The following is a 13,651-nucleotide window of genomic DNA, read 5'->3' on the forward strand; positions in this document are numbered from 1 at the left end:
AACCCGCGCGAAGTGCATCCACTGGCAAGGAGAGCATCCTGCGAACTACAAAGGATGCTCAGCCTATAAAACGCTACATAATATTAAGTATCCAAAACTAAGAACCAAGGAGATACCATACAAGAACCAAGACCCCACAAATTCTCCACACCATCAATCCCCTATGCCCAGGCAGCACAAGGAAATATAAACAATACGAAAACACACAGTGGACACTCAGAAAATAGTGTTCCCACCTCACAAAACACAGACAAATACACCAGACTCGAAAAACTAATAGAGAAGCAAACTGAGCAAACTAACAACTTGCTGTCACGACTCACACTCTTCATGGACAAATTCATACGCACAGAAGCAAAATAAAACCAATGCGAGTAGCTCTGTGGAACGCCAACAGTCTAGCTCAGCACAAATTTGAACTAGAACTATTCTTAAAACAATAGCAAATCGACGTAATGCTCATATCCGAAACCCACATCACCGACAAAAACTACCTCAATATACACGGCTACAACTTCTACCACAACCAACACTCCAGTGGAAAGGCACACGGCGGCACCAGAATCATCATCACATCCAGCATTAAGCATTACGAGCTTCCATCATTCCAGAATGTCTACCTTCAAGCCACAAGCGTAGCAATAGAAGACCGACATGGTACAATCTCCACCTCAGCAGTATACTGCCCTCCCAGATACTCGATTGCAAAAGAGAAATTCGACAGCCTATTTGACACCCTAGGCAATAGATTCATAGCTGGAGGAGACTATAACGCCAAACATACCCAATGGGGCAGCAGAATTGTTACAGAAAGAGGCAAAAACCTCCTGAAAAGCATAACCAGCAACAATCTCAACTACATCACCACATATGAAACCACATACTGACCCACTGACACTAACAAAATCCAGGATTTACTCGACTTCTTCATAACCAAAAATATCTCGCCCAGATACGTTCAAATCAACTCCTCTACTGAACTCTCTTCCGACCACTCCCCCGTAATAGCAACAGTCGGTTCAGCAATTATCGAGAACCCACCTAATGGCCTTATTCACAACCAACTCACCAACTGGCAGCTCTTTAGAGAAATCTTTAACCGCTCAACCTCTGCCTCAATCTCACTAAAAACAAAGGCAGATATCGAAACTGCCACAGAATACTTAAACACGAGCATAATAAACGACATCCGCTCCTCAACACCTACTAAGACTTCTATCAGTAAACAAGAATATCCCCATTACATATTAAACAAAATCACAGAAAAACGACGACTAAGAAGAGTATGGCAAACCCATAAAATATCGGACGACAAACGAAAACTATTCAACGCAACCAGGATGTTAACCAATATCTTCAAAAAATACAAAAATGGCTGTTTTCAAAAATATCTCGTCATTTTGTCCCCCACTGCCGACTCCCACTACTCATTATGGAAGGCATCCAGGAAAGTCACGCGTCCCCCGGAAATAATCCCGCCAAATCGCTGTCCGCAAGACGGATGGGCACGAAGCTCTACAGAAAAAGCCAACCTGTTCGCTATATACCTATCCGACGTCTTTAAACCTTATTCCTCCAATATCGCCCCGCAAATAACAGAATACCTGCACTCTCCCTTCCAGACGTCGCCCCTCATTAAACCTTTCACTTCTCTAGAGGTTACTGAATTAATCCATCGTCTGAACCCCAGGAAAGCACCGAGACATGATCAAATAAGTAACAAAGCAATTAAGGAACTACTTGTAAAAGGGATTGCACTCATTTCTTCAATCTTCAACGCAATTCTTCTCCTTGAATACTGTCCCAAATCCTGGAAAATGTCACAAATTACATTCATCCCTAAACCTATCGAGTCCTAAACCTATTCATCCCTAACCTAAAATCCTAGACAAATCTAAACAATTCAGGGACAAACTCAAAAAATTTTATTGGCTCGTTGGCCGTCGCTCCAACCTAAGCACGCCGAACAAAATTACGCTCTATAAGACCGTAATAAAACTAGTCTGGACCTACGGAATCCAACTATGGGGAATAGCAAGTAATTCCAACATTGAAATACTCCAACGCTTCCAATCGAAAACGCTAAGATCCCTATTAAATGCACCCTGGTATGTTACCAACGAAACAATCCATCGTGACCTCAAGATACCTACAGTCAAAGATGAGATACACAAGTCCAGAAGCAGATATAACTCAAAAGTCAAAAACCACCACAACTCATTAGTCACCCAACTACTAAACACCGCGGACCAGATCCGCAGACTAAAAAGAAAATACCCTCTAGATTAAATCCCTAGTTTCTACTAGAACCAACAATATAAGGCTATTATAATCGATGTCATTGTATCACGCCAAATTAAGTTACTGAAAATTCTCAACGCGAATTAATTGTAAATGTTCTAATAAATAAAAAAAAAAAGAACTTGCAAATCAGCTGGCTGCTGAAGCGAGCAAAACTCTCATAAAAAGAAGACTACACAGAAAACACCCCATTGACCTCACTAAAGAAATAAAATAGATATACTCGAAGATGGTATCCCGCTGGGGGTTGCCATCCACATGTTATTTAGCATTTAAGCTGGAAAAATTTACCGAATGTCCAGCTGGACAAATTGTAAAGTACAAATTGAATAATAAAAAAAAATTTCAATTGATTCGACTCCTTGTACACTGTTGCATGCGATCCGTTTAATGCAAAAGTAGCGTAAGTGAATTTTTTACCTCTTTGGTTGAACATCATATCTCGAAAACGTAATTTTCATTCTGTTTTGTGCAAAAATAGTGTAAGTATATTTTTATTAGTTTCTCAGTAGATAGCAGGCTAAGTGGGAATTGCACACTTAACCTGTTACAGAATCTTTACCATATCGCTTATTATTCAGTAGTCAACTTTTTTTACCTACATCGCTTTTGCATTAAACGGCTCAATTATTATTAATAAATAAATCGGGTCTTATTAGAGATTTGACAAGTTTAAAATTTTTATTCTTTGGTTGAAATAAGATGTAGGAGTACCTTGAAGTTTAAGTATTGAATTATACAATAAGAATATGTGATATGTCTTAGAAATCTTTGCATTTTTAAATTTCGAACATAAGAAACATAAGAAACATAAGAAACATTTTACATAAGAAACAGAGACAGAGAGATCCGATTTTTATGAGTATTGTTATTATTAAAATTTTGTTTAATGAAGATTAATATTTCATATAAACAAATCGAGACTTCTCAAACAATGAACCGTGTCTTTGAGAATAAATTATAACATTTCACGTTTTGCTATAGATTATTTACGGCCTCCGCTTTTACCATGAGGCCCGATGGTTCCATTTTGAGTGCGGTTTTTGTTACGGACTATTATAAGTAGCATTAATGACAATACTTTTTACGTCGATTGATAAGTCGCAGTTTTATTCTTCTGGTCACTTATTGTTAGTGATATCACAGGACTAAACGATGGCAATTTTAGGTAAGACATTTTTTTAAGTATGTTGAAATTTACGGTTAGATCGAATCTTTTCAAGTTGAGGTAGATAGATAGACTACTTTTATAATAAATTCTTGTAGTATCGGGAAAATTTAGGTATAAATTTTTCCTGATACTATTTATAATTTATAATTTATTTACAATAAATGGATTATACAGATATTAATTAGACAGAAACCGATGGTTGTTTAATTTGAACCAAATATTACAATCTTACTTTACTTCGACCACTCTCGCAATTCGACAACGCTAACAACTCAATCTCTCTTAACAACGCTAGCAATTCCCGCAACACGACAGCGCTAACAACTCCATTCTTCGACTTTTCGAATAACTCTGACCTGTCGATCAACGATCTCACCTCTCGATTAACACTCAACGCTTCTCGATCAATCGCCCAACGCTTCTCGATCAACACTCTTTGAATTCAAGTCGTATCCCTCCATTAGCGTTATTTTCTCCTCTCTTTAATCTCATCCTGTTAACGCTCCGCAAGAACTAGGTGACTTTAGTCACATAGGCTTTTTCCCTACGTAAACTAACAACTGAAGTACATATGACATTGTTTTGATCGATCTCTAATCAGGATTTTTTCTTACGATACTACAATCTTAGGACATAATTGGGTAATAGAAAGCTCTGCTTTCTCATAACATTAATTTCAGAATATTATACATACATTAATATTTATATAACGTATGTATACAAACATACATAGCAATTAACGTATGCATAATTAAGATTAATATCTAAATAGTTAAAATGATGTAAAATATAGATAAGTAGGAATAGTAGCGACAAGTAAATATGTGTTGGAGATGGAAGGACATCGGAAAAATCCCTTCCCTTCAGTAATCAATAGTAACAGTGGAACCACCACGACACAAAAAAGATATACCTCAATGCATGCGGTGTCAACAATACGGACACACTAAAAATTACTGCAACAGAAGCCCAACTTGCGTCAAGTGCGCAAAAAACCACTTAACTATACACTGCCCATATTCTGGAAAAATAGAAAAAGTTAAATGCTACAACTGTAACGGAAACCACCCAGCCAGCTATAAAGGATGTGAAGTAAGAAAACAACTACAACGCAAACTGTTCCCGCCCCTACGAAGCAGGACAATCACTAACACACAAGCCCAACAGGACAGCACAAAACCCGAAATAATACCAGATACAGAGCAAGCAACAAACACCAAACCAATCAGCACCAACACAATTGTTAGTCTAAGCTACGCTCAAGTAACCAGCCAATCGACACATACATACAACCAGTACCACAGCAATAGTAACAATGACACTGCAGAAATCAAAGAACTGCTCAAACAATCCATAAAGAACACCGAAATGCTAACCAGAATGATAAGCGAACAAAACGCAGGACTCAGACAGCAAACCCAACAAATCACAGTCATGCTACAACTAAGTACAAACGTGCTAAGCAAAAAATAAAAACGGACACTCTAAAAATAGCAGCCTAGAACTCCAACGACCTACAACAACGGGCCCTCGAAATTAAAACATTCATATACAATAACAATATAGACATACTACTTGTCTCAGAAACATACTTCACTACAAAAAGCTACTTGAAAATACCATACTACACCATATATGATACCAAATACCCCTCAGGAAAAGCTCACGGAGGGACAGCAGTGATAGTCAGAAACGATATCAAACATTATCTACACAGCCAAGTTAACAAAGAATATTTACAAGCAACCACCGTTACAGTTCAAACTAGCAGCAACTACTTCCAGTTGTCAGCAGTATATGTGCCTCCGCGACACAAAATAACATCACAAATGTGGGAAGAATACTTCCAGGACCTAGGGGACAAGTACATCGCAGCGGGAGACTACAACTCAAAGCACACGCTATGGGGGTCAAGAAACATTACACCTCGAGGCAGAACACTGGAAAAATACATTAGAAATAATAACCTCAATATATTATCCACAGGAACACCGACACATTGGCCGGCTGACCTGAACAAAAAACCAGATCTTCTGGACTTTGCAGTTACAAGGGAACTAAACACAAATAAACTACAAATAACACCCAACCTCGAGCTCAGCTCCGATCACACACCCATAATAATTGAATACAGAAACAAACCAATTCACTATAGCAAACCAGAAACACTATGCAATAAAACCACCAAATGGCAAACTTTCAAAGAAATAATAGAAAGCAAAATAAACTGCAACATCCCGTTGAAAACTCCTGAACACATAGAACAGGCAGTAGCAACATTGACAGCAACTATTCAAGAAGCAGCAAGGACAACCACTACACCCGAATCAACCAGCAGACAAACAATAACAATTTCGCAAGAAATACTCGACAAAATCAGAGAAAAAAGAAAAGCAAAAGCAAAATGGCAAAAATACAGAACTCGAGAAAACAAAAAACACTTAAACAAACTTGCAAAGGAAATAAAAAACAAAATAAAGGAGCACAACGATAACGAATTCGCAAAGTTCATAGGGACACTCTCCACACACGAGAACACCAACTATTCAGTATGTAAAGCCACGAAAAAAATAAGGAAGCCAATAATACCCGTCCCAGCAATCAGAAAAGCAAATAACACATGGGCAAGAAGCAACGAAGAACAAGCTGAAGAATTCTCCAGCCACCTCTGCAACACATTCACATTACACATTATCAACAACAGCAACCTCAAAAGTCATACGGAGGAGGATCCACAAACCACTATTACCACAACCGACAAGGAGTACACCATACCTAAAACATCAGCACAAGAAATTAGGAACATAATTGATAAAACAAAAAACAACAAAGCACCAGGAATCGACCTAATCAATGGTAAAATCTTGAAAAACCTTCCGCCAAAAGCAATAAGACTAATGACAATAATATTCAATGCAATTCTAAGAATTCAATACTTCCCCAAACCATGGAAATTAGCACAGATCAAAATGTTACATAAACCAGGCAAAGACCCGCACCAAACTGCATCTTACAGACCAATATCACTGCTTCCAGTATTTTCCAAAATACTGGAAGAAATAATATATTGCCGGATAAAAACAATAATAGAGACAAAAAAAACTAATATCGGATCACCAATTTGGTTTCAGAAACAAACACTCCACGATAGAGCAAATGCACAGGCTTATAAACGAAATAATAGTAGCACTAGAAAACAACGAATACTGCACAGCCCTCTTTATAGACATAGAGAAAGCATTCGATAAAATTAACCATGAAAGTCTACTACAAACAATTAGGAAACAATTCCCGGAGCAATTACACCAATTAATAAAATCCTACATATCAAATACTATCAAATCACTACATATGAAACTACATATCAAATCAATAGTAGAAAAAATACAGAAAACAAGGAGACAAATGCACTGGCTAACAAGCCGAAAATCCAAATTAAGCGTAGAAAATAAGTTAAAAATATATAAAACGATCATAAAACCAATCTGGACGTACGGAATACCATTATGGTGGACGGCAGCAATGAGGCATATAAACAAAATAGAGGTAATACAGGCTAAAATCCTCAGAACAATAATAAACGGACCTTGGTACGTCAGAAACAAAGATATACGGAGGGACCTGGGAATCCCAACGGTCAAGGAAGAAATTAGCAGATACTCAGAGAAATACAAATCAAGAATAGCAACACACCCAAACCGGCTAGCTGCGGAAACGTACAAAACCATAAACATGGACAGAAGACTAAAAAGGAAGCACCCAGCAGACCTTATAAAGGACATAACCTAGCAAACACGAAGATGGTACCTCGTTGGGGGTAGCCACCAACATGCTAATTTAACTGTTAAAAAATTCCACCAAATGTCCAAATTGGACAAATTGTGAATTTCAATAAATAAATAAAAAAAAGAAGTCGTTACCAAGGACGCGATAGGCGTAACAACACCAAGAGTACACCAGCACTCTTAATACAAAGAAAATAATGGTAACTATAATATCTCAAACAGGAACGAAATAACGCATAGATTTCGTCAAGATCGACAAAAGACAGCGTTTTGCGAATTTCCAGGCTTATTTCGACGCTGCAAAACACGTGCACAATGTTCAGCATATAAAATGGAGCGAAAAGAGTGTTTAAACGTCGAAATACCTCAAACGGTAGGTGATATCTCGCATAATATTCGTCAAAATCGACGAATGATTGCGATTTGCGTGTGTCTGGGCTTGTTTTGACGCTGCAGCACAGGCATGCACTACGTTCTGCATGTAAAATGCAGTGAAATGAGCGTTCAAACGTCGAAATATCTTAAACGGGTGTGAAATAACGCACAATTTTCGACAAAATCGACGCAAGATTGCGATTTGCGTGTGTCTGGGCTTGATTCGACGATGGAAAACGCGTGCACTACGTTCTGCGTGCATGTTGGAGTGAGGCGCGTGTTTAAGCGTCGAAATACCTGGAACGGGAGAGAAATAACGCTTAATTTTCGTCAAAATCGAGGAATGATTGCGATTTGCGTGTGTCTAGGATTGCTTCGTCGCTGAAGAACAGGTGCACTACGTTCTGCACGCATAATGCAGGGAAAAGATCGTTTGAACGTCGAAATATCTCGAACGGGAGAGAAATATCGCATAATGTTCGACAAAATCGACCACTGATTGTGATTCACGTTTATCTGGGCTTGATTCGACGATGGAAAACGCGTGCACTACGTTCTGCGTGCATATTGGAGTGAGGCGTGTGTTCAAACGTCGAAATATCTGGAACGGGAGAGAAATAACGCTTAATTTTCGTCAAAATCGAGGAGTGATTGCGATTTGCGTGTGTCTAGGATTTCTTCGTCGCTGAAGAACAGGTGCACTACGTTCTGCACGCATAATGCAGTGAAAGGAGCGTTTAAACGTCGAAATATCTCAAACGTGACAGAAACAACGCATAATTTTCGACAAAATCGACGCATGATTGCGATTTGCGTGTGTCTGAGCTTGTTTCGACGATGCAGAACAGGCATGCACTACGTTCTGCATTTAAAATGCAGTGAAATGAGCGTCTAAATGTCGAAGTATCTTAAACGGGTGAGAAATAGCGCATAATTTTCGACAATATCGTCAAATTATTGCAACTTGCGTTTGTCTGGGCTTGATTCGACGATGCAGAACGGGCATGCGCTACGTTCTGCACGCATAATGCACTGAAATGAGCGTTCAAACGTCGAAATACCTTAAACGGGTGCGAAATAACGCATAATTTTTGAAAAAATCGGCGAATGACTGCGACTTGCGTGTTTGAGCATGTTTCCACGCTGGAAAACGCGTGCTCTACGTTCTGCACGCATAATGCAGTGAATAGAGCTTTCAAACGTCGAAATATCTTAAACGGGTGCGAAAATACCGCATAATTTTTGACAAAATCGGCGAATGATTGCGATTTGCGTGTGTCTTAGCTTGTTTCGACGATGGAAAACGCTCGCACTACGTTTTGCACGCATATTTGTGTGACGCGATTGTTTCACCGTCGAAATATCTGGAACGGGAGAGAAATAACGCTTAATTTTCGTCAAAATCGAGGAATGATTGCGATGTACGTGTGTCTAGGATTGCTTCGTCGCTGTAGAACAGGTGCACTACGTTCTGCACGCATAATGCACTGAAATGAGCGTTCAAACGTCGAAATATCACAAACGAGAGAGAAATAGAGCTTAATTTGCTTCAAAATCGACGAATAATTGCGATTTCCATGTGTCTTGGCTTGTTTCGACGCTGAAAGACAGATGCACTACGTTCTGCACGCATAATGCAGTGAAAATAACGTTTGAACGTCGAAATATCTTAAACGAGAGAGAAATAACGCATAATTATAGACAAAATCGGACGAATGATTTGCGTGTGTGTGGGCTTGTTTCGGCGCTGGATAACGCGTGCACTACGTTCTGCACGCATAATGCAGTGAAAATGTCGTTTAAACGTCGAAATATATTAAATGGGAGAGAAAGAACGTATAGTTATCGTCAAAATCGACCAATGGTTGCGTTTTGTGTGTCTCTGGGCTTGTTTTGACGCTGGAAAACGCGTGCCCTGCTTTCTGCATGCATAATGCAGTGGAAAGTGCGTTTAAACGTCGAAATATTTCAAAGGGGAGAGAAATAGCGTTTAATTTCCGTCAAAATCGACGAATGATTGCGATTCGTTTGTGTCTGGGCATGATTCGACGCTGGAAAACACGTACACTACGTTTTGCAGGCATAATGCAGTGAAAACAGCGTATAAACGCCGAAATATCTCAAACGGGAGAGAAATGACGCATAATTATCGTCAAAATCGACGAATTATTGCGATTTGCGTGTGTGTGGGCTTGTTTCGACGCTGGATAACGCGTGCACTGCGTTCTGCACGCATAATGCAGTGAAAATATCGTTTAGACGTCGAAATATCTCAAACGGGAGAGAAATAGAGCTTAATCATCGTCACTATCGACGAGTGATTGCGATTTGCGTGTGTGTTAGCTTGATTCGATGCTGGAAAACGCGTGCACTACGTTCTGCACGCATAACGCAGTGAAAACAGCGTATAAACACCGAAATATCTCAAACGGGAGAGAAATAAATCATAATTTTCGTCAAAATCGACCAATGATTGCGATTTGCGTGTGTCTTGGCTTGTTTCGACGCTGGATAACGCGTGCACTGCGTTCTGCACGCATAATGCAGTGAAAATATCGTTTAAACGTCGAAATATCTCAAACGGGAGAGAAATAAATCATAATTTTGGACAAAATCGACGAATGATTGCGATTTGCGTGTGTCTCGGCTTGTTTCGACGATGGGAAACGCGTGGACTACGTTCTGCATGTTAATTCAGTGAAAAGAGCGTTCAAACGTCGAAATATCTCAAACGGGAGAGTAATAGAGCTTAATTTGCTTCAAAATCGACGAATGATTGCGATTTGCGTCCGTCTTGGTGTTACGTTCTGTTATGTTCGATTTGATTGTGGTATGCCTTCCGTGTTAGTCTAGACTAAATCCAGAAAAAATTTTTGTTGTGTTATCTTGAGTTTAATCGGAAGGGGAAAATTGAAATGGTATGATTGTTTACGAAATATTAATCGAGATGTCCGATTAATATGGTAGTTGCTGCCACCAGAAATAGTCTAAGGACTATTTCAAAGAATTTCCTTTTATTATTATTATTTCTTAAAGTTGGGAGTGTTAGTGTATGATGGGTATTGTTTGTCTATCGTGTCTTTTGGATTCCCAGTCTGGAAGTGCCTCTATAAGCACCTTCGTGGCTGTAGGAAAACAAATCTTGTACCTTGTCTGTTGTGTCTGTTGAATTCCCAGACTGGAAGTGCCCCTGTAAGCACTTTCTTGCCTGTAGGAAAACAAACCTTGTACCCTGCCTGTCGTGGGGTTTGAACTAGGTGAGAGTCTATTATCTACTAACTGGTGTTTAATGGGTAGCGTTGACTTACGTTTGATGCAACTGGCAGATGAATTCCACTTTTCGGCTAACCTGCTATGCGCAGGAATACTGGCATGGGAGAGGATTAAAGTTATTAGGAATAGACAATTGGCAACGTATTTATTTCGTCTAACAGAGTTATGTTGATTTAACTATATTTTAATTTATTCGTTGTTAGTTGATTGAAGGTATTACAATATCAGCAATAATTATCGTCGGATGCAGATGTAGATATCTTATACAGCGATGTACAATAAATAAATATTCTAGCTTCTAACTGAATAAATTTTACAAATGTTTGGTAGGATGATATTTATTCGTACCAATAAGATTAATAACAAACGCTATGGTGTGATGTGGGCGATGGCGAACGAGATCGAAAGGAATGCGCCTCCCAGTGTTCGGAAATTGGTGAATTTGAGGGCGAAAAACTAGGTGGTGAACCTTCGCGATTCGACTCTAATTCTTCTCGATGCCTCCTCTCTTCCTTTTTTTATTTCTGCAGCAATTAGTCGTTTGTACCAACGTTCGGCTCGCTTTTTGTTGAGGTGACTTTAAACTTTTCTATTCTTTCTTGATTTCGTCATGGAATTATAATTCGTTCTTGGCAACAAGTAAAGTCGTAAATGAGTAAATGATTATTTTATTTGGTGACTGAGTTCACTGTAGACAATCAGTGTGGCCTCGTAGGCCTCACCCAAGGATGAGCAATCTGCTAACGGTGGGAAAAGGAAAACGAAAACCTTAGATGTTTTCTGTGACGAAAACACCGTAATCACTGGTTGATACAGCGAACAATTGTAAACAAAATAGATCGAAAGCTGATTGAGTTTATTCCAAACTATTCGTTAAATGTTGAGCAAGAACGTTTATCTCAATTTTGTAATTATATTCTCTGTAAACAATCCGTGTGGCTTCGTAGGCCTCGCCCAAGGATGAGCAATCTGCTAACGATGGGAAGAGGAAAACGAAAACCATAGATGTTTCCAATGATTGAAAACACCGTGATCACTGGTCGATACAGAGAATAATTGTCGTGAATTCAAAATGTTCGAATGAAATTTTATGTGAGTTATTTACTTGATACTTCTATCTGTCAACTATAGCTGCCGACGGATACTTTCGTTTAAAGACAACTTTGTTCAATTAAAAGTTAAAAAAGAAAGGAGGAGGGTGTACAATTTCGAATCTCCTACCTTGTTTGATTTGTGGAGTCGATCAGGTGTGAGTATGGTTTGGCGATGAATCGGTTTTAACAATTAAATTTTGTTTCGCGATTAGTTACTCGATGTTTCGGATTTTTCGAACTTAATTAACAATTTTATTAAACGGAATTACAGTATGTACTAGATTGTTTCTTTGACGCAGACGGATCGACTTGCGAATGAACAAAGGAATAAATGAATCACCGAATCTCAAGTTAATACCGAACCTTAAGTGCAATACTCTTACAATACTTTTTAAGTTAAACTCACTGTTTCCAACTAAGACTGACTTCTGACTGCTCTGAATTAAAACTGAACTCTAACTACTTTCAACACTACTTTCAATTAAATTCTGAACTTGGTAAAACCAGCTCTGACTTCAATTAAAACTGCACTCCAACAACTCTATTGAGTACTGAATCTCTATTTATATTCTTCCTAATTGTCACGTGACCGATTATTTCTTTTGTAATTGTACCATTACTACGTGACAATTTATGAATTTCGTAACTACCTATTTCCGCTGGGGTTCTTGTTTTCTTGATTATCTCACCCTTTGCTTGGTGTTAATGACATACAAGGTGCTTGAAAGAATGTACATGTTACAGGTGGTCGTATTTTGCTGATGCTGCGTCTGCGTTCTTTCCATGACCTTCGTTACTGATACCAGTGGAATGTGCCGGTCGCGTGGCTGCTTGGCCTTGCTGAGGTTGCATTTTGTGTGTCCGGTGATCGCCCTGCTGATGTCGGTGAATCGTACGAGGTGCTTGCCGAGTCTTTGCACGTGTTGTATGCTCTATTTCTTATGTTCCCCAAGGTTATTGTGAGTTCAAGGACAAGTTTTAATACGTCATTCTATAAGAGGTGGTGCGTGGTGGTAGTTTCTATTTGTTGATTTGCTTGCCGAGTTTTAGGTTAGTTTTCCTTTTTATAAAATGTTTGTTCGTAGCAATAAGTAATTTTGATATTGCTTGATGTTTGTATGATCTGTAGTGCTAATTTGTTTGTTGTATTTTCATATTTCTTTTATGAATACAGGTTATATTGAATCATGGATACTGACATATCTGGAGCTGTAGAGGTATGTATTAATTTGATTTGTGTTGATTTCATCATATTTCATATTGTTGTCCTTTATCTTGAATTTGTGTATTTTATTTTAGTGTAAGAAAAAGAAAAGGAATAGAGGGAAGCGCAGGCCGTTCGTACCTCCTGTGGTCGAAGTGGTAGATACAAATGCCTGCGCCAAGGTCCGTTTTCCGGAGGAAATTCCTGATAGAGTATTGGAAGCCTATCTATTTCTATTTTATTTTCCATCTTACCCTCGTATATTAATTATATCTATATATATGAATAATTAACTATGTTTAATAAATTTTATCAAAGAATTTCCATTTTCATTGCACTGTGTTTTTGTTTCTAGGTATACGAGTTGACACTTGCGTTGTTTGTGTATTGCGGTTATCTAGGTTTTCGTTGCGGCATGTGCGGAGCGTGGGACGTGACACCCCCCCTC

The 13,651-nt window shown here is 38.8% G+C and overlaps 1 long non-coding RNA gene across 1 annotated transcript; it reads left to right on the forward strand.

The window, feature by feature from the left end:
• Window positions 1–12,003: 12,003 nt before the first annotated feature.
• Window positions 12,004–13,439, forward strand: LOC125385351. Its single transcript, XR_007224475.1, has 3 exons — window positions 12,004–13,049; window positions 13,174–13,216; window positions 13,299–13,439. It is a non-coding gene; the product is annotated as an uncharacterized LOC125385351 (long non-coding RNA).
• The last annotated feature ends 212 nt before the right edge of the window (window positions 13,440–13,651 follow it).

This window comes from Bombus terrestris, chromosome 6 (assembly GCF_910591885.1).
Source record: "Bombus terrestris chromosome 6, iyBomTerr1.2, whole genome shotgun sequence".
Classification (NCBI taxonomy): domain Eukaryota; kingdom Metazoa; phylum Arthropoda; class Insecta; order Hymenoptera; family Apidae; genus Bombus; species Bombus terrestris.